This window comes from Dasypus novemcinctus, chromosome 6 (assembly GCF_030445035.2).
Source record: "Dasypus novemcinctus isolate mDasNov1 chromosome 6, mDasNov1.1.hap2, whole genome shotgun sequence".
Taxonomy (NCBI): Eukaryota; Metazoa; Chordata; class Mammalia; order Cingulata; family Dasypodidae; genus Dasypus; species Dasypus novemcinctus.
In genome coordinates this window covers 24,140,703-24,148,178 of record NC_080678.1, presented here as the reverse complement: position 1 = coordinate 24,148,178, position 7,476 = coordinate 24,140,703, and positions in this window count along the sequence as shown.

Sequence of the window (7,476 nt, the reverse complement as noted above, 5' to 3'; positions counted from 1 at the left end):
AAATAATTTTTTTAAAAAAAAAAGAAAATGGGGACAAGGGTATCTACTTCTTTAGATCATTTTGAGAATTAAAGTATATAAAATGCTGAGACTTAGTCAATAATAAACTATCAGTAATTTTTAATCACTTCCCTACTTACCTAAAAGCTGTTTATTCTAAGACCCTGCCACAGCGTTTGTCACCTTCAAGCTTTAAGGACAGAGAGAGGTACCTCAGAATAAAGGATTTCAATGGCATTTCTTGAAAGGAGCTGCTTTGTTACCATGCCCGGTTTTAGTTATTTCATAAGAAAGACAGCTGAGAGAAAACAGGCTGGAGAAGGATTTTTTAAAGGATTGGACTCAAAGGAAACTAAAACATGACCAAGATCATTAGTGATTCGAAAAGAAAGGGAAATGCGGGCAAAGTTGTCAGTCAGCTAAGGAGCATCATAAAATCTGTTCAGTTCTTTTGAGTTTTAACTACTCTAAGAGAAGTATGACCAAATCTAAGGGCAGTAAATTTAGAATAAATGAGCGCACATTCACTTTGTCATCAGTTGGGCTCCATTAGCTGGAGCAAGGAAAGAGAGCTCCTCTCAGGGACCTCTGGGGGTGCGGTTGTCTCTTGGACACTCACTTCTGCTGAGTCTTGGAGGCGCAGCTTCTCCAACGCACAGGATTTGCCCTTGGGGTAATGGGAGCTCCAACCCTGGTGAAAACTCAACCAACAGGCTCTCAGAGCCCTGGTCTACCACCCTCCGAAGGCCCTCGCCTATCAGTTTCCACACTCAAAAGTTCTCCCATTCCTCCTGGATGGGACGCGTTGACCTCTTCCTTCTTATCCTAAAGTATTAATAGTCAAGTGAAACTTTTTAAAGTTGCAAGATGCAACCTGTTAGCGGGAGGGAAAAGCAGTTCAGGGGAGGAGTGGTTGCAATCAGCTAATTTTAAAAAATGAACTAGAAAATAGCACAGTGTATCACACATGGCAATGCTTCAGATTATGTTACGTAGCTTTTGTTTCAGTTACATGTATATAGGTAACATGTACTTCTTTCTGTGGATCTCGGTGAAAAAAAAAGTTCTAAAACCCGACAGGTATCTGTGCAGGACCAGTTACAATCCTCATGTCTGCTTCTTCTTTTTGTCTACTACAGTACCTGACCCCATGCCTAAGCACAGAGGAAAGGTCCAATACATATCTGTGGCATGGATGGGAGTGAATGAATTGATGCATATATGAATGAATGGATAAAGTACAGAGCACTTAATGGTGAAGAAGTACTAGAAGAATGATACAATAGGTACAGTAAGGGAAAAGTTAGTCTTGGGCAAATTTCTCTTGCTTTTTGGAAACACTGGCTCATTTCAAGTCTCTAACTTGGAAGCCGGAGGTTTTGGCATGACTAAAGACAGGACAGTCATTTAATGACTTCAGCTTGTGCAGTCCATGATATTTTAGTCTTAATTGGACAAAATATCTACTCAATAACTTCTTAACTTTCAATGTACTTTATATTGAATAGATCTAATACAAGAATCTTTTGGAAATGGTACAGTAATGTGAATAACTCAAAATCAGGAGTGGCTCAAACGCCATTTCAACATTAGTGTCATATTATTCAAAATTATCATGATGATAAATGTATATAGTCAAAATGGAAAAAGATCTAGATGCCCATTAACTGATGAATGGATTAACAAATGGCATATCCAAGCAAAGGAATACTGCTCAGCAATGAAAAGGAATGAATTACTATAATAAACTTCTATTATAATACACAAAACGACATGAATAAACCTCAAAAACATTATTCTCAATGACAGAAGCCAGACACAAAAGACTATATATTATCTTCCACTTATCTGAAAGCAGATTAGTGGTTGCCTGGGGGGTCTGGAGTAGGAGTAGGCATTGACTGCAAATGGACACAGGGGAATTTTCGGGGTGTGAGATATATTCTACAACTGGATTGTGGTGATGGCTGCACGATTGTATAAACTTACTAAAACTCATTAAATGGTGCAATGGGTAAATTTTAGGCTATGTAAATTGTACCCCTAGAAAGATGTTTTTAAAATTATAGGTACTTTGAAATGCTTCCCTACCTTGCCAGTACAGGAGATAATTTCCTTTCTCAGTTGTGGCTTTATTTATTGGGAAAAGGTCTGGATTTCTCTTAGTCAGACTCTTATATAATCTGGCCACTGTCTCCTTTTCCAAGAATATCGAAGAACATTAGTGTCTGTCTGTCTGCTCATTGGTCAGCTTTGTGGGCCAATTGGCAAACAAAGTCTTGCTGGTCATTTGCCTACTCACTCGGCAATGGAGATGCCAGGGAGAAAGTGATTGGCTTGGAGCCCTTTCTATACCACTGCATTCTTCAGCAGGCAGGAGGTAGGGCCCTTTCTATAATGCCAAAATTAGCAACAGCTATAAAGAGAAAACACCAGACTAGTATGATAAGTTTGTGAGCTTTTGCTTTTCAAATAACTCACTTGGCTTTGAATGCATAAAAGAAAGCACTTATAATATTTTCATCCTTGTAACCTAAAATCATGCAGCTATTCAAAGCTAACTGTCAAGGCAGACCGCATTTTCAGGCAACAATTACCATTTTCTTCTTCATGTTCATACAGTGAAGGAATATATCTTACACGTCTTACACACTCTCTTGTTCCCCTTCCAAAGAATGCTAAGTGCATAAAGGTCCTGGATACACACTTGTTGATTTGATTGATTCTTTGTCTGCCCCGGTGACAGTGGCTAGATTAGAATTGATGGGATGATCCCACAAGTCTGGAGTGGAACACAATGTACATTGTGGTCTCGGTAATTTGATTAATGGTGATGTGCTTTACAATGATTACTTTCAAATCTGAAACCTCCAGCACCCCTCAAAAGCAAGCCAGGGAAAAAAAAAAGAAGCTTAAAGATGTTTTAACTCTCACCAGTTCATGCCAAAACCACGAACCAAATCCAAGCAGGTGAAAAGTGTTATTGTAATTTACAATTGTACGAAAATAATTTCAGTTTTGCTAATGTTTAAACCAGGCAAGAGCTGCATTCAAGTTTTTGTTGGTTTAAAAAAAAATGGCACCATAGTTTCCAAGTGGTTTATAATCTGAATTTTAAAAAGTCAAGGTATCATATTCAGGACTTGGAGTTGTCCTGAATGATGATGCAGGGCATTATATATCCTGCCATAACCCACTGAATGGACTGGGAGAGAGTGTAAACTGCAATGTAAACTATAATCCATGCTATGTAGCAGTGCTCCAAAATGTATCCATCAAATGCAATGAATGTACCACACTAATGAAAGAAGTTGTTAATGTGGGAAAAGTGGAGGGTGTGGGGAGTATGGGCATATGGGAATCTCCTATATTTTTTTAGGTGACATTTTGTGTGGTGTATGTATCTTTTTAAAATAAATTAAAAATAAATTTTTTAAAAAGTCAAGGTATACATAACTAAGTCCTTTTGGCAAAATACACAAAATACAAACAAAAATGAACCGTAGGGAAGTGGACTTGACTCAATGGATAGAGCATCTGGCTACCATATAGGAGGTCCATGGTTCAAACCCAGAGCCCCCTTGACCTGTGTGGAGCTGGCCCATGAGCAGTGCTGATGTGCACAAGGAGTGCCGGGCCATGCACGGATGACCCCCCGTGTAGGGGAGCCCCGTGTGCAAGGAGTGTGCCCCGTAAGGAGAGCAACCAGTATAAAAGAAAGTTCAGCCTGCCCAGGAATGGTGCTGCACACACGGAGAACTAAAGTAGCAAGATGACGCAACAACAACAAAAAAAGAGACACAGATTCCTGGTGCCACTGACAAGAATTGAAGCAGACACAAAAGAACACACAGCAAATGGACACAGAGAACAGACAACTGGGATGGGGGGGAAGGGGCGAGAAATAAATAAAAATAAATCTTAAAAAAAAAAAAGAACCATAAATTGCAACTTGACATTAAAGTGGGAATTACATTTGTGCTATTTTTTTTTTAACTTTTCTGAGTATTTCCGTTTGAAATCACCCCTGGCCACCCCAGACACACATTTTAGATTAAGGACAAGTGGACACAGATGGCATCAGTCCAGCCTCCTCAGCGGCAGAAGGTGAGTGTGATTCCTGGTTCTCTCCATGGAGATCTTCCGTGATGAAGCAAGCAGTAAATAATCCTCCCTCCTTGGAAGTGAAGGCAGCCCGTGGGGAAGCACCGGCTCCTGTGAAGGCTTCAGGCCACAGTCATACGCTCTGGAGGTGAAGAACGTGTGTTAGAAGGAGAGGCAAGAACCACCCGCTTGGTGTGGTCACCCCAGCCCTCCCTAAATTGCCAAAAGTCAGGCCCAGAGTCCCTTAACCTCAACCTAAATAATGAGGAGAGCACTGGAAATAGCATCTCTTGCCACACAGCTGCTGTAAGTTTCTTATTGTTTTCATACAATATTTACTATAAGTCTGCTGGATGTCCAAACCATGAATAACTCACTGAATTCTGAACATACCTCCTTTATGATAGCATCCACCTGCCAGGGCTCTGTCAAGTCCTTGAGGAGCAGGACTGAACCTTTCCTTCTTTGGAGACTTGGCCTCCAGGCCAGGGCCTGGCCATGAGTGTGCACTCATTTAATGTGGGGTGTGTGGTTGGAGGGAGGTAGAAGAGGAAGGAAGGTGGGTAGGAGGGCAGGAGGGACTAATCAGCCAATAAGTTTCCCCACTCTCAAGCTCGTATGCCAAGGTGCCCTGGCATTTCGGTGGTTATATAAATGCTCGGCTTTGTCATTAAGTTCCTGACATCCATCTGTTAGGGCGATAAGCAAGGTGGAAACACACCGAGAGAGTTCCTTGCTTCGCTAGTGCCACATTTGGAAGGCTCTTTGCCAAATGCACTATTTATCACCTGAAACTCCTCTTCCTGATGTCTTGTTCCATTTATAGCTTCTGGCTCTCGAGTGTAAGCTTTTATTTTTGAATTAAAACATGATAAGAGACCTTTCAGTTCCCAGAGTTTCTTCTCTGTCTGTAGGTCAGAAGTTCTTGGCTGGGGTCCCAGCATCTCCCAGGAGCTACCAATGCTTCTGCTGACCAAACCTCCTTAGACTTCAAGCCACATGACATCATATTCTTTCTGGGGCATTTTTTTGAACAGGCAACTCACCTCCGTATGTTATGAACACATAACTTTGGTGTCCCACTGCCTAAAGAACTCTCAAGCAAGGGAGTAAGTTTTAATCTGTCATGGTGACTGCTTCTCAGGGGTCTTTTGTTCCTAATGGGAAAGGGGCTGCCTTTGGTTGAACTGCCAAACGGTGGCTGTGTGGCTTGGCAGCACACTATATATATGACATGTAACCCCTGATGGAAAGACATCTCTTAGAGACATGTCCATCTAACCAAAAAGTTTATGATAAGAAATAATAACTATTATTTATTAGGCTCCCACCGAAATGCCAGGCACTGTGTAGGGCTCCTATACATGGCAGCTTATTCATTCCTCATTCTAGTCCTAGCAAGTAAGGGAATGTTATTTCCATGCTGGCCAGTGAAATAATTGAAGCTCAGAAAAGTGAGATGTACTTTCAAGGACAAATAACTAGGAAGTGGAGAGTCAGGATTTAAACCCAGGTTCAGCCTGTGTTCTTTCTACACCATCATGTGGGTTGTACTGTTCAAAGAAAAACACAGTTTTCTTGCTTATTTCTTTTGCTTACTCCACAGGACATTGTGGTCTTGTTCGTGTACTAAAAGCCATGCCCTGGGTGACTGTGGTTTTGAGAAACACACATACACACAAGATCAGAGCATAGATTTTTTTTGGACTTCAGTAACCCTGTGACCTCAAGAAAAAAAAACACAAAAAAAAACCCACCATAATCTTTCAGTATCAATTTCCACAATAGAGATGATGTCTGTTCACACATGCTCTGATTGGGCAGAGTTGATCACCTCAAGAGTAATAAGGCTTGAGCAAATTTATGAGGAAACCACAAAATGATATTGTACAAGGCTGCAGGGACAGTGGGACAGGACATCTCAGCACTTGACAATCTCGTTTGCCAGTATTTGAGTGCCTGTAATGAGAATTCAGGGCGCAGTTACAGCACTTCTGTTTGGTTTTTGCTTTCTGTTGATTTTAGCAGTGACCTCGAGGAGGAGACTGCCAGCTTTCAGATTCACCGAAAGGTCAAGAAGCCTTCTCTGTTTGATATCTGCTGCTCCTCTCCACTCCTTGACAGTCTCATGACAGCCTGGGCAGTGAATGACCCTGCAAATAGCAGCCTCTTCTTGTTCCTGGGTGTGTCGTGGTGTCGTGGAGGTGCTAATATGACTTTGGGCTCAGCCTAAAGCCAGCATTTCCCATGTTTCATTCCATGGCCCAATAAGCACAGAGCTTGTGGCTGAAGCTCTATCTCTGTGAGTACTCCAGGCCAAGGCAGACTGCCCAAGACAGCACAAAAGAGAAAAGAGTTCAGGTCCCCTGGGCAGCCAGCGCTCCCCCAGGTACCACTCCTGTACCTCCTCGCTCCTCTTTCCCAACCTACAAACCTCCATCCTCACTCATCTTCCTCCCCTCTCTCCCATCAGAGCCTGTGCCCTCTTAGCCCCTTATTTCCTTTAGTCATTCAGAGATTTTAATCCTAAAATAGGAGTAAGTTCTTCCTTGATGAATTGCTCCTTCTTTCCCTCCCCCTTGGGCTACAGTGATTTTCTAATTCCTCTTAAATTGAGAGTTTAATCTTGATGAGGATTAGAGGTTTTGTTTGGTTTGTTTTTTTAATTAGAGAAGTTGTGGGTCTACAGATCAGTCATTCACAAAATACAGTATTCCCATATATCACCTATTAACACACCTTGCATTAGCATGGAATATTTGTTATCATTGATGAAAGCACATTTTTATAATTATACTATTAACTACAGTCCATGGTTTAACTTAGGGTTCACTGTGTTGTGCAGTTCCATGGATTTTGTTTTAAAATTATTATTCTAGTAGCATATATATAACCTGAAAATTGCCCTTTAAACCACATTCAAATACATAATTCACTGCTCTTAATTATGTTCACAGTGTTGTGCTGCCATCACCACCTTCCATTACCAAAACTTTTCTTTCCATCAACCCAAGTAGAAACTGTGTATTTTAAGACTTAACTCCCTAGAGGTTATTTTTAACCTAAGCCACACACAAGGAAATGATGCAATAATTTCTTTGAGCCTGCTGAATGGTTCCTCTTTTAGGCCTTTGAATTAATATGATTCTGAACTTTAAGTTGTTTTTGGCCTACATGAATAATTTATACCCAGAATGAAGTCCAAGTCTTCTGATTTCAAGACTTTGCTGGTATGGTGTTTCCATACTTAATGGCATTTTTATCAGATGTGCATCCCAACGTTGAAAATCATTAATTAAATGATCGTAATTCATCTTGTACTCCCCCAAGGGTCTCTTGGATCCAAAAAGACTGCCTGTACCCACTTTATCC